At 36.3% G+C, this 27175-nt stretch overlaps 1 protein-coding gene across 1 annotated transcript in view; it reads left to right on the top strand.

Moving 5' to 3' along the window:
• CSMD3 (CUB and Sushi multiple domains 3) overlaps positions 1 to 27175 on the top strand; it is a 1584452-nt gene that overhangs the window by 1141611 nt on the left and 415666 nt on the right. The window lies entirely within an intron of this gene.

Below are 27175 nucleotides of genomic sequence, written 5' to 3' on the forward strand. Positions count from 1 at the left end.
ATCACTGGAAGATAGAATGACTCAACATCTTTAGTGTTGCTTCTAGCAACAAAAGTTATACTAACATCATTATTTCAAAACCCGTTTTGATGGTATAACTCTATCATAAGCCACTTGTACTATCAGGGAACATGTCCTGAAGCACAACATACAGCTGGAGCTGCCAGCTCTAATTTATCTTGCTTCTGAACTGTTAGATCAGTTATATGCACAAGGATTTTCTTTATTTGGAAATACTAAGGGCTCACTCAACCTAACTACAGTCTCATCTTTTTCTATAGCTGTGTGATATATGAACCTCTAACTAATGTGGGAACTTAGCACTCTTTTCCATTGACATACTATACTTTTGTTAATATGCAGGAGACAGGTGATAGTATTACTAGACACGTGTCATCAAAAATTACTCTACATACCTTCTTGTAGAAGATATGTAAACTCATGAGAAAATCCAAGTTCTCTCTTTTTTCCTGTGATGAAGTCTGTAACAACTAGTATATGTTAACAGCTACGGGCTTTATATTTTGGGAAAGAATATTTAACACAAGCTACATTGGCTATTACTTCCTGAAAGCTAGGTAGGTTACATTTCACCCTCCTCCTTCTCCTCCTCAGAGTTCTCTACTTCCCTTGAAGGAAATCAAGAGTATCTAAGGTCTTTGCCAATGGCTCCAGCACCCACCAGTGGTGTTCCCCCAACTCTAGTGGGCAATCCCCTGGGCCCAGTTTCATGTAGCCAACTAACAGATTAGTTTTTCCACAGAAACATGTATTTCAAAAAGTACAGTCACAGATATATAAATGTATTTCTCCAACATCTAGGAGGCAAAAAGAGTGCAACTGGTTTAGTCTATCCAGTTTGAAAGCTGCCACTCAAAGAAGGCTACTCTGATTGACATGTTAGAGGATGCAGAGGCCTCTGTGTTAAGCAATCTGGACAGTCCCTAAAGACTCCTTAAAGGAATCTCCATGTTGGTTAACTGGGCATGTCCAGACTAGCAGTATTTACAAATACATGAAAAGGAAAAATATTAAATATAGTAGAGGGATCATTCACCCTTCAGTTAGACACTCATTTCAGGGAAATTGAATTAAAATCTAATATATACCTTTGTCAAGGAGAAAATGCTTTAAAGAAGATCTCTTTGCATTTTCAATCTTTATTTTTTTAAATATTAGGACCCGAAAACCTAAGCATTTACTTATAAAGTATAATCATTAAGTGATTTATGTTTTCTAAAATGCATTCTCTTTAAATATAATTCAAAGGCAAAATTTAAATGTATTTTGTCATGAGATTCTCTACCATGCCACTATAGTTAGGCCCTCATAATTTACCCATTCATGGTTCATTTGTTAATTGGTTTGTAACTTGAATTCTTTTATCTTGCCACCTTGCTAACCCTATCCTCCCTCATCCCCTCCCCACGAAAAAAAGAAAATTAAAAAATGGTTAGATTCCAATATTCATCTACAACGTAACTTAAATAGTGTCTTTAGTATCTCAAGTTTTGTGTTTTCCCTTCCCTTCCCCTCTAAAAAATTCAAAACATTGTATAATAATGAAGAAGTTTACATAGAAAGTACTCAATGGTTGTATGATAGAAGGCATGATTGTATATGCAGAACATTTGAAAATTGTAGACTTTTCTATCTTGAAGAGTTGTTTGGGAATTATTGAATTTTTACTCTTTTTACTATCATAAGGAGAAGCCAACATATTGTTAAATGTTGTTTTCAGTATTTAGAAATATCCACAGTTATTACATGAAGGGTTTGGCCAAATAAATACAGGTGGTCCAATGGCTTTAAAAACTACAAATTATTGTATTCACTTATTCTCTCTGAAAATAGTAGGAGATTTGAGGTAAATGGACCTGGATTTTAATCTTGTGCCTGCAATTTAGTATCTGTGCCACATTTGGCAAGTCCTCATCTAAGGTGGTTGGACTAGATATATATAGCCTCTGAGGTTCTTTCAGTCTCTTAATCTAAGATAGTGTGATCCTCTATTAAATATGACATTTCTATGGATAAAAGCGTAGGTATATGGAACAATCCATAGCAAATAGACTGAAAATACTACCCTTCAAAAATTGAAAATACAGGCTAGAACTTGGACATAACCAAAAAAATTCTTTAAGAAAACAAAATAGTTATCAAAAAGACCCTGCATTTAAGGTTAGAGAGTTTATTATTTCCCTTGAGGTCTTCAGTGGGAGTCTGTCTTTCTCACAGGCCAATTTTAACAATAAGTTAGAATTAGAAAGAACAGAATGCTAAATGTAGGAATGCTGGAAGAAGTAATAAGTGACACTGAGAGAAGAATAGGGAATGAAGAGAAAAACTATGAAAAGCAGACACAAGAACTGAAAAGTCTTAGTAGTCTCAGGTAAATTATTATTTTTAATATCCTATTATAATAATTAGTTCATTATAAACAATGTAATGGGCCTTCAGGCCCATGTGGCTCCTTTCTCTGCTGCTTTAGGGAGCTTATATTAGATAAAAAGTTAGGAGTTTAATCATAATCATCCCAAACTACTAGTTCAGAAATTTTGACCATGCTCTTATAAGTGGTCTTAGTAAACCATATCATGATTATAATATTACTATATAACCTTTAGTATACTATATAGTAATTGATATCCATGTTCTAGATGCTGGATGAAAACCATGGACAAGCACAAAAATGATATTTTTGTTTATTTGTTTTTAGTTATATATATAATATATATATATGTGTGTGTGTGTGTGTATTTTTAAAGAAATGAATTAAGTATAATACATTTGAAACATTTTAAATGATAAAAAAGTTGGTGATGGCAGAGCAATCTGAATTATATAAGAACTTTACCTATTCAGGACAGTTTTCAAAGGTTTTAGAAGAGGAGATTTTTACTGTGTATAAATACTGGATTTAGCAGCTATCTAAAGAGATTGCACATATTAGCCAGCCTCCTCAAATGAGAATCCCTCAGAGCATTCACTAACTCCTTGAATGATTATGACAATCTCTATGTTGATGATTTTCAAATCTACCTATCCTGTCCCACTCTGTTGACTTCCAATTTTGCATCTTCAACTATTTTAACTAGATCTCCAATAGATATCTTAAATTCAACATATCCAAACAGTACTCATCTTTCCCCCTAAATCCTTCCTTAACAGCCCCTCCACATTCCCTATTACTGTTGAAGACAACACCATCCTCCCATTCCCTCATGCTTACAACATAGGAGTCATCCTGGATACCTCACTATACCCCCCCCCAAAAAAAAATCTAAGCTATTATCAAGGTCTCTCAGTTTCACCTTTGCAATATGCCCTCTTCTCTCCTTTGCCACTGCCATCATTCTAATACAAGCACTCATCACCTCATTCCTATATTATTGTAATAGGCTCCTAGTAGGGTAGTCAGCCTCAATTCTATTTCCATGCTACTGCATGCTCCATTCATCCAGTATCTAAAGTAGAAGCCCAATCTTGTCAATCCCCTACTGAGTAAACTCTACTGGCTTCTTGTTGCCATTAGGAACAAATAGAAAATACTCTGTCCTTCAAAGCTCTTGATAATCCAGCCCTAACTACCCTAGTAGTTTTTTTTTTATTCCCTAACACATATTCTTCAATCCAGTGACACTGGTCTCTTGGCTATTCCATGAACAAGGCACTTCATTTTTTGGCGCTGGGCATTTCCTCCGACTCTTCCCCGTTCCTGGAATAATGACCACTGACATCTCTGACTTCCTCCAGCCTTCTGCAGGAAGCCTTCACCAACATCTCTTAATTCTAGTGCCTTCTCTTTGTTAATTAGTTCCTATTTATCCTGTATGTAGCTTGCTTTGTATATATTTGTTTGCATGTTGTCTTCCCCATTAAACTGTAAGCTCCATGAGGACAGAAACTTTCTTGATTCTTTTCATATTTCCAGTGCTTAGCACAGTGCCTGGCACAAAGTAGGCACTTAATAAATGCTTTTTGAATGATTCGTATTAAATATGGAAAAAATATTTTTTGACTCATTGGAATACTATGTAATTTCCTAAATCAAGTTATTCTTCACTTGACAAGCAATACATTATTGCATTGTGTTTAAATGACATGTGTCTAACACTTACAAAGACAAATAATTATGATATTTTCTTTTATACTCAATTCAGTTAAGCTGCAATGCATTTTTTATGATATAGGATATTACAATGAAATCTGTTTGGCAATGTTTTTACTGGTTGAATTTATTTAACATGTGTATTTTATTTCCTATAAATTCAAAGATTATTTATTTTAAACCTCTGTTTAGTCACTATTTCCTTAAAATAAGTGGCTTAGAAATGAATTATATGAAAAATTAATGCATTTAAATGTAATTTTATAAGCTATATAATGTTTACTAGCTAAGAAAATTAATAGATGTTCATGATAATGCAAATCAGAAGCCACCATGTGTTTAAATAACTGGAACTAACTTAAAAACATTATGCTTCAATCTGTATTCAGGTACTATCAGGGCTTTCTCTGTAGATGGATTGCGTTTTTCATAAGTCCTTCAGAGCTATCTTGAATCATTGTATTGCTGAAAATAACTAAGTCATTCATAGCAGATCATCTTATAATATTGCTGTTATTTTGTATACAGTACATTTCAGTCTGCATCAGCTCATGTCAGTCTTTCTAAGTTTTTCTGATAGCACATACTCCTCATCATTTTTTATAGTAAACTACATTTATATAGTACTTTAAAGAGAGATATCTTTACAATAAACCCATGATGTTGATTATCACAACAATAATAAATAACATTTATATAGTACCTTATACCTGACAAAGAATTTTCTTTATAATAGCCCAGCAAAGTACCATATGCTTTGATGTTATTGCCATCGCTGTCATCGTCATCATCATCATCTTACATTGCTCTTGCCTCTGCTTCATATTTTTTTCAGTTACTGTTGCTAAGTGTGTTACTTCCATTCTATTCCCCCCATGATAGTTACTCTATTTCCATCTTCTTTCACCCTATGCCTCCTCAAAAGTGTTTTGCTTCTGACTGCCCCCACTTTGCCCTTTCCTCTTTCAAACGACCTCCCCATCCCCTTCCCCTCCTACTTTTCTGCAGGGCAAAATGGATTACTATACCCAATTGAGTGTGTATGTTATTCCCTCTTTGAGCCAATTCTGATGAGAGTAAGACTCACTCACCTGCCCCCCCCACTGCACTTCCCCCATCTTCCCCTTCACTCCATAAGTTTTTTCTTGCTTCTTTTATGAGACACTTTACCGCATTCCATCTCTCTCTTTCCCTTTCTCTCAGTGCATTCCTCTCACCCCTTAATTTTATTAAAGATATCATCCATTCATATTCAACTCACACCTGTGCACTCTGTCTAAATATATTCCATTCAGTTGCCCTAATAATAAGAAAGTTCTCATGAGTTACAAGTATCATCTTCTCATGTAGGAAAGTAAACAGTTTAACCTTTTAATATCCCTTATGCTTTTTTTCCCTGTTTACTTTTTTATGTTTCTCTAGGGTCTTGTATTTGAAAGTAAAATTTTTCTATTCAGCTCAGGTCTTTTCATCAAGAATTCCTATAAATGGGGCAGCTAGGTGGCACAGTGGATAGAGCACAGGCCCTGGAGTCAGGAGGACCTGAGTTCAAATCTGGCCTCAGACTCTTGACACTTACTAGCTGTGTGATCTTAACAAGATCACTTAACCCCAAATTAAACAATTTTAAAAATTAAAAAATTAATAATAAAATAAAAATTAAAAATTAAAAAGTCACTTAACACCAATTGCCTCACCAAAAAAACCAACCCAGAATCAAAACAACAACAACAACAAAAAAGAATTCCTATAAGTCCTCTCTTTCAATGAATTCACATTTCCCCCCTGAAAGCTTATACTCAGTTTTGCTGAGGAGGTGATTCTTGCTTGTAATCCCACCTCATTTGCACTCTGGAATATCATATTCCAAGCCCTTTGATCTTTTAATGTAGAAACTGCTAGATTGTTGGTTATCCTGACTATGGCTCCACTATACTTGAATTGTTTCTTTCTGGCTGCTTGCAATATTTTCTCCTTGATCTGGGAGTTCTAGAATTTGGCTAAAATATTCCCAGAACTTTTCATTTTGGGATCTATTTCAGGAGGTGATCTGTGGATTCTTTCAATTTATATTTTATCTTCTATTTCTAGAATATCAGGTCAATTTTCTCTGACAATTTCTTGGAAGATGATGTTTTAAGCTCTTTTTTGATCATGGTTTTCAGGAAACCAATAAGTTTCAAATTATGTCTCCTGTATCTATTTTCCAGGTCAGTTGTTTTTCCAAGGAGATATTTCACATTACCCTCTATTTTTTCATTCTTTTGGTTTTGTTTTATTGTGCCTTGATTTCTCATAAAGTCATTAGCTTCCATTTGCTCAATCCTAATTCTTAAGCAATTAATTTCTTCAAAGCTCTTGTATCTCCTTTTCCATTTGGCGTTTCAAGATGTCAACTTTTTCCCCCCATAACTTTTCTACATCACTCTCAATTCTTTCCAGTTTTTCTTCTTCCTTTCTTACCTTATCTTCAAAGTCCTTTTTGAGTGCTTCCATAGCCTGAGACCAATTCATATTTTTTGTAGCCTTTGGATGTAGGAGCTTTAAATTTGCTATCTCCCTCTGAGTATGTATTTTTATCTTCCTTGTCACCAAAGAAACTTTTCTAGGGTCAGCATGTTTTTCTGTCTTCTCATTTTGCCAGCCTATTTCTTGACTTTTATCTCCTCCTTAAAGTGAGGCACTGCTTCCAGGGCACACTGTCCCAAGCTTCAGGGGGTCCCAGGTGGTACAATTTAAGGAGAGGCACATTCACCACTTCCCTGGCCTGTGCTCTGGTCTGCAAGCAACCACAGGTCCGCTTGCACTCTGACCCTGAATAGAATCCTGTTCCATTGTATCTTCAAGCTCTGGCATGCCTGCACCCTTCTCCCACCTGAGCCACTACTCAAGACTGCAACCTGGATCCTAGTTCAGGTAAAAACAACAGAGTTCTGCCTCAGCACCAGCAGAGACTCCTATAATCTCCCCCTGGCCAATTGTTTGACCCCCTCACCATCCATGGGCTGAGCTCCTGAAGCAGCTACAGACATAGCTGAGAATCTCCTATGGAGTAGCCTGCCTGAGGCTGGATCTACACAGTATTGCTGTGGGGCTGTGCTCCATTCTCACCCTAGCACAACAGATCTTTCCTGCTGACCTTCTAAGCCATCTTTCATTGGAAAATGATCTCACCCCATCCTTTTGTGGGTTCTGCTGCTGCTGGAATTGTACTATGGCATTATCTGAAGGAATTTGGGGGGCTTTGGGGGAGAGCTCCAGGAAATCACTGCCTTTCCTCTGCCATCTTGGCTCCACCCCCAGAAGTACACCATTGACTTTTTTTTTTTTTTTGGTGGGGCAATAAAGGTTAAGTAACTTGCCTAGGGTCACAGAGCTAGTAAAGTGTCAAGTGTCTGAGGCCCAATTTTAATTCAAGTCTTACTGAATCCAGGGTTGGTGCTTTATCCACTGCACCACCTAGTTGCCACTCACCCATTGACTTTTTTTTGAAGGGCAATGTGGGTTAAGTGACGTGCCCAGGGTCACACAGCTAGTAAGTGTCAAGTGTCTGAGGCCAGATGTGAACTCAGGTCCTCCCAAATCCAGGGCTGGTGCTTTATCCACTGTGCCACCTAGTTGCCCCTCACCCATTGACTTTTTTTTTAATGTACCTTAAACTTGACAAAGAATTTTCTTCATATTAGCCCAGCAAAGTCATCATAACTATTTCCCTCCATCCTATTCCCTTCCCATGATATTTACTCTATTTTCTATCTTCTTTTAACCTATTCCTCCTCAAAAGTATTTTACTTCTGACTGTCCCCTCCCCTACTCTGCACTCCCTTTTTTTTCACCCTTCCTTCCTTATCCTCTTCCCCTCATACTTTACTATAAGGTTAAATAGATTACTCCTCCCAACTGGGTGTGAATGTTATTCCCTCCATGAGCCAACTCTGATGAGTTTAAGGTCTTTGAGCTAATTCTATGTTCCAAATTTTCTTCCTCCCTCTCTCCTCAACCCTCCCTATGAAATCAAGCAATTCAATATTTCATACTTGTGCCGTTATCCAGAACATCTTCACCTTCCTTGAAACTATTTTGCTTTTTACTACTCTCTCCCAGAATCTGCCCTTCCCTCCTTCCCCTCTTCCCCCCCCTTATCTCCCTCCCCTCCCTCAGGGCAAAATATATTACTATACCCACTTGAGTATGTATGTTAGTCCTTCTTTGAGTCAATTCTGATGATATTAAGGTTCAATCACTCCCCAATTCCTTCCCCCTCTTCTCCTCCCCTCCATAAGCTTTTTTCTTGTTTCCTTCATGTGAACAACCTCTCCCCAGACCATCTCTCCCCTTCCCCCTCCCCCAGTCTATTTCTCCTACCCCTCAACCCTATTTTAAGGATGTCATTATGGGTTAGTTAGGTGGCACAGTGGACAATGCACCAGCCCTGGACCCAGGAGGCCCCAAGCCCAAATCTGGCCCCATACATAAGACACCCCACAAAGAACAAAACATAACATCCCTGCGTATTCAGTTCAGACCTGTGTCCTCTGTATTATCTTCCCATACAGGAATGTTAACAGTTTGATCTTTTAATATCCCTCATGAAGTCTTTTTCCTGTTTATCTTTTTATGCTTCTCCAGGGTCTTGTATTTGAAAGTCAAATTTTCTATTCAGTTCAGGTCTTTTCATAACAAATGCCTGAAAGTCTTCTTTCTCCTTAAAGTTCCATATTTGCCTCTGAAAGATGATGCTTAGTTTTGCTGGGTACGTGATTTTTGGCTGTAGTCCCAGTTCCTTTGCCCTCTGGAATATCATATTCCATGCCCTCCGGTCCTTTAATGTAGAAGCTGCTAGATCTTGCTTTATCCTTATTGGAGCTCCACAGTATTTAAATTCCTTTTTTCTAGCTGCTTGCAATATTTTCTCCTTGACCTGGGAGTTCTGGAATTTGGCTATAATATTCCTGGAGGTTTTCCTTTTGGGATCTCTTTCAGGAGGTGATCGGTGGATTCTTTCAATTTCTATTTTAGCTTCTGCTTCTAGAATATCAGGGCAATTTTCCCTGACAATCTCTTGGAGGATGGTGTCTAAGCTCTTGTTTTGGTCATGGTTTTCAGGTAGTCCAATGATTTTCAAATTATCTCTCCTAGATTTGTTTTCTAGGTCAGCTTTTTTTTCCAAGGAGATATTTCACATTGCCCTCTATTTTTTCATTCAATTGGATTTGCTTTACTGTGTCTTGGTTTCTCAAAAGGTCACTAGCTTCCATTTGTTCAATACTAATTCTTAGGCAATTATTTTCAGCAGACAGTTTTTTAATCTCCTTTTCCATTTGGCTTTTCAAACTGTTGACTTTTTTCTCATGACTCTCCTGCATTGCTCTCATTTCTCTTTCCATTCCTTCCTCTCTTTCTCTACATCTTTGTTCTATCTCTCCTACTTTCTCTTCAAAGTCCCTTTTGAGAGCTTCCATGGCCTGAGACCAGTTCATATTTTTCTTTTGGATGTTGGAGCTTTGACCCTATTATTATCTTCTTCTTCTGAGGATGTATTGTGGTCTGCCTTTCCCCCAAAGAAGTTTTCGATGGTCTTCTGCTTTCTCTGCCTACTCATGCTGGCTTACTGTTTCTTGGCTTTTTACTCCTTAAAGTGTAGCGTTGCTTCCCGGACACACCGTTTGTGCTACAGCGTGGCCCAGGGGGTGATTGGGCTTCTTCTCAGCCTGCCTGGCTTGTGAGTAATCACAGCCGCTTTCTCTTTGACCAGGAAACAGAAGTCTGATTGAACTCTGATTCTCTGTGGTCGGAAGCTTGGCGTGCTTTTATCCCTCCCCCACTGGGCCACCACCACTCGATTCAGCCCACTGGTTCAGACCCAGGGCGCTTTGCCCCAACTCCAGCAGATACTGCCTCCACTTCACCCCGGCCTACCTCCAAACCCCCTCACCAGTCCGTGATCGGAGCCTCAGAAGCTGCTGGTGCTGAAGACTCTGACGTGTGCTGGAAGCACTGTCCCTGGCTGGGTCCGGATCACGCACTGAGCTGTTCAGCCTGATCAGTAGGTGATCAGAATTGCCCTCTTTTGCGGAGAAACAGTCTCACTCTGTTCTTATGTGTATTAGGCTGTTCTGGGTTTTGATTTTTACCACATTATTTGGGCGTGAATGGACGGCTTTATCTGGAGCTTGTGGGAGTCACAGCCTCTCCTCCGCCATCTTGGCTCCGCCCCCACCCATTGACTTTTAAAGCCCCTACATTAAAGTATCTTCAAACAAGAAAACACTATCCATATGCTTGAGGTTTTTCATTTTCCTGTCCTGGCCTTCATAGTATATACTTAATACACATTGCTTGAATTGTACTGTAAATTTGATTTGCTTCCTTGTAGTCTTTTCCTTCCTTGTTTATATCCTGAAACTCTTCATTCTCCCAAAAACAATCATCTTCTCAATGTTGAGAGGAATAATAGTTCTTAATTGTTGTGGATGCCTCTTAATAAAAAGCAGCATTCATGTGCAGGTGTGAGCAAGATTCATTTTGTGCTCTCAAACAGTTCTCAACTATGTTACTCTTTAACCAAACATCATTCCCCCCCTCTCTTCCAGTTGCCTTTTAAGTAATTTTCTTGATATACTTATCATGAATTACTCCACAGTTCTTCAAAGAGGCTATGCATTCTTTTCAAGTATGCACACAAATATTGACAGTCTCAACAGTGCTTCCCAATGCTTCTTTTTGCTCTAGAGGGGCAAAAAATGGATAATAGAAGAGGTTTGATCAAAAGAACCAAACATGCAAAGTTGATATTTGCATATTAGGTCATAATTCTGTTGCATTAATTTTATAATCATATCTATATAGGGAAAGACAGAGAGACAGAGAAAGAGAGAGAGAGAGTGACAGAGAGACAGAGACAGAGACAGAGATGCAGTATTTTCCTCATTGGTACAAAATAATAATAAGGTATATATTATTTTGATCAATATTTCTTGGTACAGCAGTAGCAATTTAGCATTTGTAAGACACAGTTTCGAAGATGGTGGAGGAAAGGCAGTAAGCGCCCAGAGCTCCTGACACAATCACTCCAAAAACCTCCAAATAATGCCATAAGACAATTCCTGGAGCAGAAAAAACCCACAAAAGGATGGGCAGAGACCATTGTCCAGCCAAAGACACCTTAGAAGTTCAGCAGGAGGGGTTTGCTGTACTGGGTTGGGAGTGAAGCCCAACCCTGCAGTTGGGCTAACACAGATCCAGCCCCAGGCTGGCCACCCAGACCCAGACCAAGCTGACACAGATCTATCCCCAGGCTGGCCACCCAGACCCAGGGCAAGCCAACAGAGATCTAGCCCCAGGAAGTCGGTCCTCACCAGACAAATTTACCCCTGGAGTTTCTGAATTGGCTACAGCACCAGCATCTTCTGGAACTAAGCTCACAGTCTGGTGAGAGAGTTGAGTGGTTGACCGGGGGGAGACTATAGGAGTCTCTGCTGGAGTTGAGGTAGAATTTGGTTGTTCTGCTCCAGCTGCTGGGAACTAGGAAGCAATCTTGAGTGGTGGGCCCAGATGGGAGAAGGTCGCAGGCTCCCTTAGAGATATCAACTAAGTGAAACAAAATTTTTTTTCCTGGTCAAAGAGCAAGTAGGCTTCGGGTTATTTACAGACCAGAACACAGCCCAGGCAAGTAAAGAACCTGAAACTCCTTAAAACATACTACCTGGGACCCCCTGAAGCTTGGGACAGTGTGGCCTGGAAGCTGCAGGAAAATTATGAGAATAAATCAACAGCTCAAAAGCCAAATGAAAAAACTCTTTGAAGAAAATAGTTGTCTAATAATTGTCTAAGGATTAAACAAATGGAAGCTAGTGACTTTATGAGAAACTAAGACAAAATAAAGAAAATCCAAATGAATAAAAAAATAGAGGGCAATGTGAAATATCTTCTTGGAAAAAGAGCAGACCTGGAAAATAGATCCAGGACAGATAATTTGAAAAGTATTGGACAACCAGTAAGACACAGTTTCAGGAACCAGAAATAAAAATAGCACCTAACCTGACATGAAATAGGTGCTTAATAATTGTTTTATGATTAATTGGCTGTGAATTTTCCATCTTTTCCATCTTTTAACTAAAATTCAATAAGCATTTATTAAAACCTATATACAAAGCACTATGCTGGGGAGACAAATAAAAAAGAAAATAGCCTTTTTCCTTTCTACAACGTTCTGGGTTTACCTTCAACTATATCATTGAAAGAAGCCTCTTGTGATACATAGGATTTAAAGTTGTAACTAACCTTACACACTTACTAGTGATACCAGGCAAGTCACTTCAGCTCTTAGTTGTTTTTGTTTTGTTTTTTCCACAGCTGTAAAATTGGGATCATAATAGCACTTACTTCCCAGGGTTGTTGAGAGGATTAAATAAGATAATACATGTGAGGTACTTTATAAAACTTAATTTTATAAATAAATAGTAGATATTTTAGTATTATAAAAGTAAATGGGGGCGGCTAGGTGGCGCAGTGGATAAAGCACCGACCCTGGATTCAGGAGTACCTGAGTTCAAATCCAGCCTCAGACACTTGACACTTACTAGCTGTGTGACCCTGGGCAAGTCACTTAACCCCCATTGCCCTGCAAAAAAAAAAAAAAAAAAAAAAAAGAGTAAATAGCAGAGACAGGATTTGCCCAAGGTTCTCTAACTCCAGTGTTCTTTCCATTACCCTATAATAAGTATACCCCCCCCAAAAGTCAATAAACCATCTGTGATCACCAGTAGTAGCAACTTCTTTAGGATTTCTCTGTGAACTGTGACCAAAACATATATTTCTCTGAATCTAACAGGCCTAAATCTTTTTACCCATTACATTAACATTACCTAATAATTTATGCTGCTGCTGCTTCTTTGTCCATGAACCTACTTTAATTATGTGTTTTTATCATAAGCAATATAGCACAGATCCAAGCATAATTCAGGACTAATTTTCCACTTTTAAAAAACCAATGATCAGAAAAAAGAGGGTCCAGTTCTTCTTACCTTGGAAACATTCTTCAAGGATAAAAAAAATCATGTCCTGAAGGTAATAGCTCTACTTTCAGAAATGCAAATTATATTTGGTTCTCAGATAATATTTGCACCTGAACATAGATTTAAAATATTACATCTAGGTTGTTAAGAGGGAAAAAATGGGGAATTTCACGAATATGTGTGGTAGGTCAATCAGAGTAATTTTTGTATCTAGGGAACTAAAAACCTTCCTTTCTTTTGGCCTATTTTAAAGTCAAAGTACCTATTTTAAAGATACTTCTTTGAATACTTTAACAATATATCATCACTTCAGTAAACGAAAAAAAAGAATTGTGTATGAAAGTGTCAAAGTCTCTTATATATAGTTTGTCTTTTTTTTACATTATTATGAAATTCAGCAGAAGCCCCACCCATTGTCTAAATTCACTTCTAACCTTCCTTCTCCTCTCTTCTGGGTATTTTCAAATGTTTACTTGATTTCTTTGCTTTCTTTACTATTTTTGTGTCATTCTCAGGGCCTTCTTACCTTTTATATGGCTGAATTTAGTCCAAAATGTTATGTATAAATGAAATTCTTCCAAGGAACATCAGAAATTACCAGGGGGTACCTGGCCTGAGTTCATTTTATTCTTCATAGTTAAAACCAGACAGGGTAGCACATGAAAAGTGTGGTGAAATGAGTTCAGTTTCTTTCCTTTATAAAGTAAGGCTTTGAGAGGTGTTTGATATTCCTCCTTTCAGCCTTCCAGTCTGAGGGGAGAAGAGGCACAAGGAGCTGAAATCAGTGAAGGCACCAGATTTAGCAGCATGATGGTGAGTTTAAAAGTGATGAGTTTAGGGGCAGCTAGGTGTGGCACAGGGGATAAAGCACCAGCCCTGGATTCAGGAGGACCTGAGTTCAAATCCAGCCTCAGACACTTGACAGTTATTAGCTGTGTGACCCTAGGCAAATCACTTAACCCACATTGCCCTTCCAAAAAAAATATGTTTATCTTGGTAGGGGCATCTTGTAATGAGGAATTTGAGTTGAAACTGGACAGGGCAACAAATGCAAGTGGAATTTCATTATTACTTTTCTATGCACAAGAAGCAATATGGTATAGTTACATATAGAACAGTAGACTTCAATCACTCAACACAAATTATTTAAGCACAGATTGAGTGTCAGTCATTGTGTTGTTCTGGCAATACAAAAGGAAAAGTAAAATATTTTTTCTTTCAAGGAACTTATATTCTAATGGAAGAGCTACTGCCAAAGAAGTATTTACAGAATACATACAAAAAAAGAATACAAATTAAGAGTGATCTAGTTTAAGGTTTTACTCTTGACATTTGCTAATTCAGTGACCATAAGCAAGTCATTCAACTTCTTTGGTACTGCATTTGTGCATTTTTAAAAATAGGGTTGATAATGTGGCTTACCCCAGAAGTCTTAGGACAGTTTTGTTCTATTAAAGTTTAGAACTATGCTAATACTTTTGGGATAGTATATTCTTATACTACCTACCTCATAAAGTTGTGATCCATAAATGAGATTATGCATATAAAGTGTGTTAGGAACCTTAAGGTGACAAGAGTGTGTGTCTAGGTAGGGAAAATCTTCTTCAAGTCAGAAAAGTACTTGCTACTGACCTAGGCAATGACGATATTTCCTTATGAAACTCTTGCAATTCTTTGATGACATTAACTTTTTTTCAAGGTATGAACTAATTTGTTTAATGGAATAATGCTGTGGAACTTGATTTCTAGAATCTTTCAGAAACTGTGTCATTCTATGACTCATGGCTTTGTTGTTCAGTCTTGTCCAACTTTTGTGAGTGCATTTTGGATTTTCTTGGTAAAGATATTAGAGTGGTTTGCCATTTCCTTTTCCAGTTCATTTACAGATGAAGAAACTAAAGCAAACAGGGTTAAGTGACTTGCCCAGGGTCACACAACTAGTCTCTGGTTGGATTTGAACTTAGGTATTCTTGATTTCTGGCCCCATCCTCTATCCACTGTGCTACCTAGTTGTTGATAGCTACATATCTACTTATTGCCCAGTTGACAATTCTTTCCCAGAGAAGCACTACTGCAATATATACTTCACAATGAGGGCTGGATCATACACAAAGAAGAGAATTACTGATGAGAAAATGACAGAAATTAAAGAGGATATACAGAGAGAGAGAGAGAGAGAGAGAGAGAGAGAGCGCTATGGTTCAATGATTAGAGTACTGAACTAACTGTAGAATGGTAGAACTAAGAGCCAGAAAGGACTTTAGAGATCATATATGTCAACCACTTAATTTTTCATATGGCTAAACTGAGATTCAGAGTGTTTAAAACTAAATTGTCTAAGGTCACTCAGGTAGAAGTAGTATTTGAACACATTACATTGGGCCCTGTTTTGCTCTTTTTCAAATTGTATTATGCCATTAAGAAGAACTCTGCAATGGGCACTGGAGAGCTAGGCCCCACTTTAGGGTGTCCTTGGAAAAGCCAATTAATATTTCTGTACCTCAGTTTTCCTACATGTAAAATAAATTGCTACACTGACTTATTTTTTAATTTAATTTTTTTAATTTTTAATTTAATTTAATTTTTTGTACATATATAACCTGGTTGCAATCTTGTGGAGGGGGGAGGAAAGGGAGGGAGGGAGCAAGGGAGGGACCCTGGGAGAAAAATTTGGAACTCTAAATCTTATGAAAATGAATTTTGAAAACTACCCTTACATGTAACTGGAAAAAATAAAACAAATGTTTGTTACACTGACTTATTTGCAAAATTATTTTGAGGATAAGATGAGAACATTTGTGAAAGTGATATTTAATGGAAAAGGAATCTTATAAAAATATTGGGAGAATTGCCAATACTTTACTTAGTCCATTTTTTGAGATTCTCTTTGGAAGATTATGAGCTTCAAGGTGGTGCAGCAGATAGAGTGCTGGGCCTGGAATCAGGAGGACCTCAGTTCAAATTTGGCCTGTGATACTTAACAGCTTTGTGACCCTGGACAAATCACTTTACCTCTGTTTCCTCATTTGTAAAATGGGGATTATAACTATACCTAATTCCCAGAGTTTTTGTGAGGATTAAATGAGATACTATTTGTAAAGCGATTATAGGACAGTGCCTGGCACATAGTATTATGTAACAGTTATTATTATTGTCATTAATCATAAGCAACAATAGAAACATGAGGGGTATGTTGCATAGGTAATGAAGGGAATGTTCATATTGATGAAATCATAAGTTCCCTGATGTATTCACTGATATCTAGCTATTTATTTTTATTGATCTATTTTAATAATATGTTACTTAATATTTATTAAAGTTTCAGTAAAGAAACATAAACTACCTAGAAATTCCAGTGGTCAGGTAGTATATGATAACATTTAATGTATCTTAAATCAAAATAAAAATGTATTGTATAGGTCATACAATGGCTAAAATGGACAAAAACAGAATCACAAAGAAAAAGAAGTACTTTTATATAATGAATCTTTGAGGAATATTATTGAATGATTCTGATAAACTGACAAAAGCTTTTCTTTCATCCCACATTGAGATGTGCAAGAATAAAAGAGAAATAGCTCTCTTATTCAATACAGAGTGTTTCTTCATTTAACCCTCATTAAAGAACATAAACTTGAGGCATGTAAAATCAATAACTTAGTGGTCAGGTACTGCCTTTGGAGAGTGATCAATAAGTTCCTTATCAAAGGTGAGATAATGATCCCAGGGTTTATCCCCTCTTTGTCATGTAAAATTACTTAGAAATTGAAAGCAAAAAAAATGGAAAACTAGACAAATGGCTATTTGCTCTAATTAAAGAGAATTTTAATATTAATTTGTTACTTTTATCCAAATTAAAAAAAAACAATAAACAGATTTCAGAAATATTTTTTTAAACTTTAAACACAGATCTTATTTGTTGAGAGAATTGCATGGGTAGATTTTAGAACGTTTTGAAATTTTCTATGGATCTGAACCAAATGTATTGCAAATAATTATATCAAAACACTATATTTCAGTATCCTAGGAGTATTGACACATTGGTTTAGCTAAGGAGATTCAGTAGGAAAACATTTTTTAAAATCCCTATAAACTGAATGATGATACCCATTTTTCAAAAATAGATCTCTATTCCTGAAAGGGTAGTATTAGGTTTCTGTGTAAATACACTGAACTTTTTTGCCTTCCTTACCCTCCTCTCCCACTAAACAAGTATGTGTGTGTGTGTATACATACACACACACACACACACACACACACACACATATATATATATACAGAGAGAGAGATAGAGAAAGGGGGTGATAGGCATAGTACATTTTCACTTCACTAAAGGAAGTTCATGATTCACTGCCTCGTCTGTTTTTCAGAAGCTTGTTAAGGATAAATGAGGGAAGAAATGGTGCTTTTTGAAAAAAAAATCTTTTGACTATGAATCTTAAATAATTAACAATCCTTAGAATATTATTTTTTCTTTGTTGAAACTGTTCAAACTTTTCTAATAATATCTAATTAGAAATTTTATAAATCTTTTGTAATCTCAACCTATAAATGTTGTATAGCTATCTAGAAGAGATTCAGTAAGAAATAATAAACTTTGTCCATAATTTTTATTGAAGTTCAAAGCAGTTATCAAAATAATATTTCTTCTTTTCATATTTATACGGATATGCGATCTCATTTACTTGGATACTAAAATCTCATACCTACCCATCATTTGTGACTCGACAATGTCTCATATAGGTAAACCACCCTTAGATTCTGAGGACCATTTTTTATATTTCTCTTCATATGGTATGAATACATCTGGAAGACTGAGGCTGTCCATCAGTCTTCCTTCATTTTTCTATGTGACTGATTCACTCCTATTTCAGTCATACATCTTTTTTTTCTGTCCACTTCTTCCTTGGTAATATGTTACAACCTATTCTCCCATGCCATGGACTCTCCATCGACATTTGGTTGACCTTTTACTTCAGTTCTTCAGAGATAGTGACATGACCTTACACCCAGTCATACAAAATTACCATGAAAAAATCTAATGGTTGAAAAAAGATGGACCTTTGTTCCAAGGACAAGCTTAAGGTCCTTAATGGCTCTGCATAATTTCACAAGGGCAATATAATCTGCTTTCCTTCTCTTGTTCAATTTCTGGACACAACTATTTGTCCATTCTCAGGGTCTTTCCAAGTACCTATGGATTTTCTATCCAATTGCATACTATTTTAACAGTGGCTATAATTTATTGCTTTTACCTTTGTGAATGTTAGTCAGAAGTATTTTGAATAATTATAGATGCCATTTAGGAGGCCTAACAATATTCTTATGTTGACATTGGTAATACAATATCATCTAGAAATATGAGCATCTGTAATACATCTCTAGGAATCCTACATTTGACTGTGTTGGATATGATGATGGCAAAAACCTTTGGCAAGCATATATATTTCTGTTTATGTCACATTTGATATGGACTCTGTGGTTCAAGAGAGTTCGGATGAAGTTCAGCAGAACCACAGTGTTAGCAGTTGACAAAATTCTAGTACTACTCATAGAAGGAGAAGAAATGCCAATAGGAAATAGTCTTAGTGTATTCTTTATTCCCCTAACCCCATTCAATGGCACTATATAATGGGGTAGCATTAGAAACTGAAACATGCAATAGCTTTTGTCACTGCTTCAAGGCCCAGAACCTGTTGAAGGTAAATTTTATGCATAGTGTTAGATGAAGAGCAAGTTGGCACCAATAGGAGATGGCCTTTGATAAGGGATGATAGTAATATGGCTGAGACCAATGAAATAAATATATTTTCTAAATTGCCTAAGAAAGAGTAAGGAATAAGGGCTAAAGAAGTTGAAAACTTAACTCTATTTGTGCCAGTTCCCAAAAAGGCTGGGCCTAAGGATAATGTTCATTCCATATCTTTGCATATGTACTTACTGGGGCACTGAGGATGTACCGGTCAAACTGTTTTTTACTGGTCAACAGGTTCTTAACCTGGGGTCCGTGGAACTCCAAGGGATTTATGGATAGATTTCAGGAGGTCAATAAACTTAGACTGGAAAAAATACATCATAATTTTAACTAATCACCCACATTATGTCACAGTCCCCTTCGAGAATGAAAGATCATCAACAACAACAACAACTATTCTATATATTTTAAATACTTAAAGACGTTATTCTGAACAGGGACTTCTAGGCTTCATAAAAGTATGAAAGGGCTTTGTGACTCAAAAACTGAAGAACCCTTGAATTAAAGTGTTAACTAGTAGTTATCTTTGTTGTTACATTTTCCAAGTAATATTGACAGATTTTGACACACTGGAATGAGACATTTTGTAAAAGAGTTTTTAAGGTAGAATTTTGCTGTATTGAATCAAATGTTTTGTTATGCTAAATAAAAATCAAACAAAAAGCACAATGGGATGTTGTATTCTATTGGATATTATTTGTGAAATTCTGCCTGCTGCTACTTAAATGTCCTCAAATAAGTATTTGTATGCAAAACATGTTACAGATGGTGTAGTGGATAGAGTGCTAATTCTGGAAAAAGGAAAAATTTGATTCAAATACTGCCTCATCAACTTACTAGCTTGGTGACCTATGGGAAGTCACTTAACCTTTCACAGATTCAGTTTCCTCATCCATAAAATGATGATAATAATGGTACCTAACTTATAGGACTATTATAAAAGCAAAATAAAGGGGCGGCTAGGTGGCACAGATAAAGCACCGGCCCTGGAGTCAGGAGTACCTGAGTTCAAATCCGGCCTCAGACACTTAACACTTACTAGCTGTGTGACCCTGGGCAAGTCACTTAACCCCAATTGCCTCACTAAAAAAACAAAAACAAAAACAATATAAAAGCAAAATAAGATAATGTATCTAAAACACTTTACAAACTTTAAAGCATTATTTGAATGTGAGCTCATATAAATTATTATTATGGAATGGAAAGTAAAATGTCAACAATTATTAATATTTTCTGATACTTTGGTGGGGGGAGGAGAAAACAATGAGGTCTGAGATTTAAAAAAATGTTTCCCCCTTTTCAGATATCTTGAGTAAGCTTTTCAATGCTCTTAAAATTGTGTTACCCCTCAGCATCGACTCCTCTGTGTATCTTTGGTTTCATTTAGCTACTCTTTCTATTTTGGTGTTCTTTTGTGCTCTTTGTACTTATTCATACTACATAACTGTCTGGCATAGTCTAAGTCAAGAATATGACCTTCAAATCACTAATCAATGATTTTCCATCTTGAAATATATCTAGCTGGATTTTCTGATATAACTTGATCCTTATTATGTCTAGTACCTCCTCCTTAAAGAAACTTTTCATGATATTTACAAACAAAAATTTTGTGTACTTGAAAAGACTTTATCTCATTTTTTTTACTCTTGAAATATATACTGAATTATTTTTTCCAGAAAAAATTTTCATTGTTTCCTCAGTACCATTGAAGTCACAAAATGCTATATATATATTTACTAATTTTCAGTGTTTTCTTAATTTTTTAATGAAATTTTTCTACTTTTTTATTTTTATAGCAAATGTTGGTGTTTTGGTGGCAATTATTTTCAAGATGTTCATTTTCAGTCATGATCATTGGGGTACAAGATGATCAAATGATCCAATAAGTGATATTTCTTTTTGAATTTAGATAGAATAAAACCAACTCCACAAAATCTTTTTATTACTTTTTTTTTTGCTTCTCTAAGTAAAACCTGTGAGCCATTCTTACACTTAGAAGTAACTTGCCTTTGTCTTCTATTTTAATTTACAGCAAGAACCCTGATTGATAATTATATTCAGTTCCTGTGCTAGTAACTAAAGTTACTTAGCCATTGTACAAATATCTCACTTATAGAATATCAATAGTTATTTTGCTGTTTATAGGCCATTTGGAAAATATGTGGATCATAGTACCCTAACACCTCTTACACTACTTTGCTACTGTTACTGCAGAGATAGAAGGAATATTTTGTATTTTTTGTTTCTTGGGTTGTCATGGCCATGGAAAGCATCTGATTATGGTAAGCCTATTGGTAAAAGTAATCTAAGTAATAGATTGGTTGGTCTTAGGAAAGTGGACATATCTAATCTCTAGTAAACACCGTGTTTGCTGCCTTTGTGGCTGGGTACAACCTTCTTGTAATTCCTCTAAAACACCATTCTTCCTTCTTTACTCCCAGGTGCTTCCACCTTCTTACTTTCCAGATGCTATTATATTTACTCCATTTGCTTGGAAAAGTTAAAATAAAAAAAAGTAGAACTACTGTTATAGATAACTTTTCCACTGGGATATCTATAGAGTCAGGAAGCTGCCTTTTTTAGTGTGTCCATAATTTGTCCTCTGCTTCAAAAGCTGACATTACTGTCAGACACTGTTGTCCTGGAGACTCTACTAGGAATTCTATGGAAAATTCAAATCTTTTGAAAGTTCGTAAGGTCCCCTTCTACCCAAGGGGTAGAGGTGGAGAAAACTTAAATTGAGACATAGACTATGTTTATTTTTTCTCCTGCCTCCTTTAAATGATTCCTTCTCAGAATCTTGACTACTATGGCTGGGTTCTCTCTCCTCTCTACTTCCATACACTTGAATGTTCAATGCCATTCTCTCTTGCTGATTATATACTGGCTCCAGGGGGCATAACCTAGTCTCTAAAAGTCATCCAAATATACTTCCTATGCTTCACCATTCCATTTCATACAATTGTTTACAAGGACTTTTAAATTACTTTTTATACCTAGTCTGAAGTTTTTGAGTCAAAAAAGCTGTTCTCATGTGATTAAGGTGTCAGGACATATAATTGTGTTAATTACTTTAAGGGAATGGGAAAATAGGTGATTTATTGATTCAACCCTCACCCTTGCTTTGAATAGTATTTGTTGAATGTGTATGCAATTATCTAATGTAATCATTAGTAATTAACCTTCAAATATTTTGTCTCAATGATGGATAAAATCCTACTATTATTTTTATATTAATAATCGACTATGTTTTATAATGTTTCAAGTTTCTCAAAATGCTTTCAGAATAACTCTTGAGGTAAGTATTATAATTGTATTTTTCTAATGAGGAAACTGAGGTTCAAAGGGTTAAATAACTTGCAGCTTAGTTTCATAGTGTACAGATCACTGGATTTAAAATAAGCAAGATGGGGCAGCGAGGTGCCACAGTGGATAGAGCACTGGCCCTGGATTCAGAAGGACCTGAAATCAAATCCTGCCTCAGACACTTGACACTTACTAGCTGTGTGACCCTGGGCAAGTCACTTAACTTTAATTGCCTCACTTAAGAAAAATCAGCAAGACCTTAGTTTAAAAGGTGTTTAAGATGGTACAAACAACTCAACCCCGGACAAGTCATTTAACCTCTCTCTGCCTCAGTTTTCTCATCTTTAAAATGGAGAGTAAAATAGCATCTACCTCCCAGTTGTCATGAAAATAAATAGGATGGGGGGAAGCTAGGTGGCACAGTGGATAGAGCACCAGCTCTGGAGTCAGGAGGATCTGAGTTCAAATCCAGCCTCAGACACCTGACACTTACTAGCTGTGTGACCTTGGGCAAGTCACTTAACCCCATTTGCCTCACCAAAAAAAAGAAGAAGAAAATAAATAGGATAACATATATAGTTCTTTACAAACCTTAAAGTAGTATGTAAATGCTAGGGTATTGTTATTGTTTTTATTATTATTATTATTTCTAGTAACTAGTAAGTAGCAGAACTTGGAGTCAAATGCAGGACTACCTAATACAAGTATAGAACTCTTTCCTCCACATCATGATGTCAATATGAGACATTAAAGAGATTATTTTAGTCATATTCTTTGTCCTCATTTTTGTTGTCTTTTAAAAACTTTTTTCCTTAATTTATTTATTAAGCAATTGATGTAGACATTGCTCTCATGTAAAATCTGAAAGTCCAGTCATCTCTCTGTCATGCACAGAGGAACCACCTTCTCTCCAGAGAACTATATAAAGCTCTATGACTCATAGTTATACTTTGGGATAATGGGAGGGTGTCTGAAGCTAGAGGTCAGTGTTTGCTTCTCCATAGTTCTTATTACATTCTTTTTGTTTAATCGCTTTCAGTCATGCCTGACTATTGTAACCCTATTTGTTTTTTTATTTTTTTGGAGGGGGGGCAAAGATACTGGAATGGTTTGCTATTTTCCTTCTCCAATTTATTTTATAGATGAGGAATTGAGGCAAATAGGGTTCAGTGACTTGCCCAGGGTCACACAAATAGTGAGTATCTGAAGCCAGATTCAAACTCAGGTCCTCTGGACTCCAGGGCCAGTACTCTATCCACTGCACTGCAATTTTCCATAGCTTTGCTACCATTGCCCTCCATTCCCAGCAGCTATTGTGGGTACTTCTCACTTCTTTTGCTGACTTCAGTTTTGCTTCACTGGTTCACACTAATCACTGTGCTTAGCAGCTTTGAGCAGGTTTTGAGTTGTTGGATATGGGGGATTCTTTTGGAATCCCTTGACTTGTTTTCACTTAGATTTGACAGCATTACTCTACATTTCTCTTCAGATGATTGTAATAATATCAATAATAATACTAGCCAACATTCATATAGAATGTCAAGATTTCCAAATCCCTTTAAAAATATTATCTCATTTGAGTCTCACAATAACCTGGAAAGTAGATGCTATTATTATTCCAATTTTACAGTAGAGGAAACTGAGGGAGATTGAGATTAAATGACTTGCCAAGGACACACAGTTTGCAAGTATCTGCATTCAGATTTGAACTCAGTTCTTTCAGACTCCAAGATTAGCATTCCATCTACTATGCCACCTAGCTGACTATAACACTTTCTATTCAACCCTCAAAGGAGCTTCTTTTTATATTCCTGATTGTCAGATCCAAGCAATAGATTTCCCATTTCCAATAGTACTGCTTCCATAATTCTCAAATGATGTTTCAGTTGGTTGCTATACTGTTTTAATATGGGTGCATGCATTTTTGCATATATGCTCATATGTATGCTAATATATGCATATGTATACACATATCTCCCCCATCCTTAGAAACTCTCCCCACCAAAAAAAAGGTTAGCATTTAGTTCTGACTCAAACCCAAAAAGGAGAGAGTAAAACTTATGACATTGTTTTCTATGGAAGGACAGGCTTGGTCTAAACTTGATGTATATGTCACTGGGCTCCTTGTTTTCCCTGTGACATTCATCCTTCCAACTCCAGGCATTTTCTCTGACTGTCCCCTATGCCTAAATTGCTCTTCCTCCTGGTTTTGAGTCCCAACTAAAATTTCACCTTCTACAAGAAGCTTTTTTGCCTATCCCTCTTAATTCTAGTGCTTTCCTTCTGTTGATTATTCTAATTTATTCTCTCTATAATTTGTGTTTACATAGTTGTTGTTTGTTGTCTCCCCCATGGTATTGATAGCTCTGCTTGACTAACGGCTATCATTTTCATTTTTGTGTGTGTCCAGTGCTTAGCAGAGTATCTGACACGTATTTGGTATTTAGTAAATGTTTACTATTATGTAACTTTATTATATAGTAATTATACTAAGTAACATTCTGTATTATATACTAGTTTGCATTATAGGGCATGTTCTACTTCTTTAGAAATTTCCCTTTTTCTTTTTTTTCTTTTCTTTCTTTTTCAGGGCAATGAGGGTTAAGTGACTTGTCCAAGGTCACACAGCTAGTAAGTGTCAAGTATCAGAGGCCAGATTTGAACTCAGTTCCTCCTGAATTCAGGACTGGTGCTTTATCCACTGTGCCCCACCTTTTTTTGGATATATTACTACTCACAGATATTTATCTTCAGATTTATTTTTCTAACAACAAGAACAATATAGTTAGAATAATATTGTGCTTTTTGATTAGCAAAGCACTTTACAAATATTATCTAAGTTTATCCTCACACCAACCCTGAGAGGCAGGAAGAAACTGAGGCACAGAAAGTTTCAGTGACTTGCCTGGATTTACAATGCTAATGATTATCCGAGGCAATATTTGAACTCAGGTCTTCATAACTCTTAAGTGCTATGCTCTATTCTCTGCTACCAACTGCTCCATTTAATTTATTGTGCTTTTGCCTGGATTATGATTTACTTACACTGACAGCATACTCTGAAGAATAAATTCCAGAATTTCCCATGGCAGAAGCCCTGCTCTCCTCATGTCACAAATCACTTTCATACTTTCTATGGGGATCGCTATGGTTTCTGATACACAAGTCCTATAATTGTTGCTTCTCCTTAACCTTTAATCAGTACTCTACTACTGGGTGACCATAGTAGCTACCCAGCTCTCACTGATGGTATCAACTTAGCATTTGTGATAATATATTTCAATAAGATGTTGCTCAGCTATATCTGAAAACAAAATCTGTATCTATATCCTTTCTACTTTCAAAGACACCTGATTTCAAGACCAACAACTCTAAATCATGGCATAATGTTTTTGTTTTTGTTTTACAATGAATTCCTTGTTAACAAACAAAGTTGACTTCTAGTATGAATGAAAGAGCACTTATTAAATCCATTCTCTACACAAAGCCCTGAAGATACAAATGGTCCCAAAAGTTCACATTTAAATCGGGGGATACAACACATCTAGGAAATTTCAGTTGCAAGTCAGATGTAAAGTCCTGGTGTTCTTTAGGGTGTTCATTGGCAAACCAGATGGTAATGCATATTATTAATATAATTTCTATTTTAGAAACCCAGTTGACATTGTCTGGGAATTTAATGTTGATCACTTGCCTTTTGGGGTTTTCACTAACTAATGGTTCAACATAGTAGCTATCATTTTCTTGTTTTAAGAGTACTTCTTGGGTATCCAGTCTGATTATGATGTGTGGCACTAAGGATTTGCTTGAACAGACAAAAGTCAAAACCAATTAGTCTAAGTGGAAACTAATAAAAAGCTTGAAAATTTAGGGTTTTTTATCCCTAAAAGACTAATGAACATCTAATGAAGGCATCTCTAAATGACTGTAGAGCAGCCTGTCTAGCCCTTTTCAGTGCTATGAATTTAGCCTCAGAAATTTTCTTGTGACCTCCTACTTGTGGTTTCTCCCAAGAGATATAATAGAGGAATTTTTCAATGATGGAATATTTCTTCACAGGTCTCTAATAATGATTAGCAAAACCCAGGAATTTCTTGAATTCATGATAATTCTTTTTGATTTGGCAAGGTACTGAGTTTTATAATCTTTTTAGGGTGACTTATATGACTCATATATTTCAATATAATTAATAAGCATTAAGTACCTGCCAGATACCAGGCATTGTACTAAGGTCTGAGAATTCAAAAACAAAATAGTTCCTGTCCTCAAGCACCTTATATTCTTCTTTCCTGTTTGATGGATACTTAACAGAGATGTTCTTTTCAGTAAACAGATTTAGACCAGCAACCTCCAGCTGATCTAATACTTTCAGTCATCTTTCCTCCATTTCTTGTTATCTTCCCAGAAAATGCCCATGTATATCAAAACCTCTGAGTAGTTCAAAATTTTCAGAATTTTATAAGCTAGATAAAGGCTACTTTTTCTTCTTCCTCTGTCATAAGAAGTGATGATATAGGTCCAGCAGACTTAACCACTGACTACCCAGAAGACAATTCATGGCAATATAACTAGTGGCATAATATTCTGATCCACTTATTTCTCTCATTGAATATCCAATATTATAAGCACATCCTTTTCTTCACGTTGTTCTCCTATAGAAACAGTACTGGTGAAGCATAAAGGCTACTCATGATGCCTTGAATAATAGTTTATTCAAGTAATTTCTGCTGTCCACCTGAGCATATCCTACATTCCATTAATATACAGAAAATAGCCTTTCAATGATGTTTTCATTCCTCAGAAACCACAGATGTCTCCTAATAAAAATATTTTCAAATCTACCCCAGAGATTCAAGATTCAGTGAGCACTCTGGGGAACACTTTCTATTCCTAAATGTAGGGAATGACTGCAATAATAATAATAATAATAATAATAATAATAATAATAATAATAATAATAATAATAATAATAATAATAATAAATAT

This window comes from Dromiciops gliroides, chromosome 1 (assembly GCF_019393635.1).
Source record: "Dromiciops gliroides isolate mDroGli1 chromosome 1, mDroGli1.pri, whole genome shotgun sequence".
Lineage (NCBI taxonomy): Eukaryota > Metazoa > Chordata > Mammalia > Microbiotheria > Microbiotheriidae > Dromiciops > Dromiciops gliroides.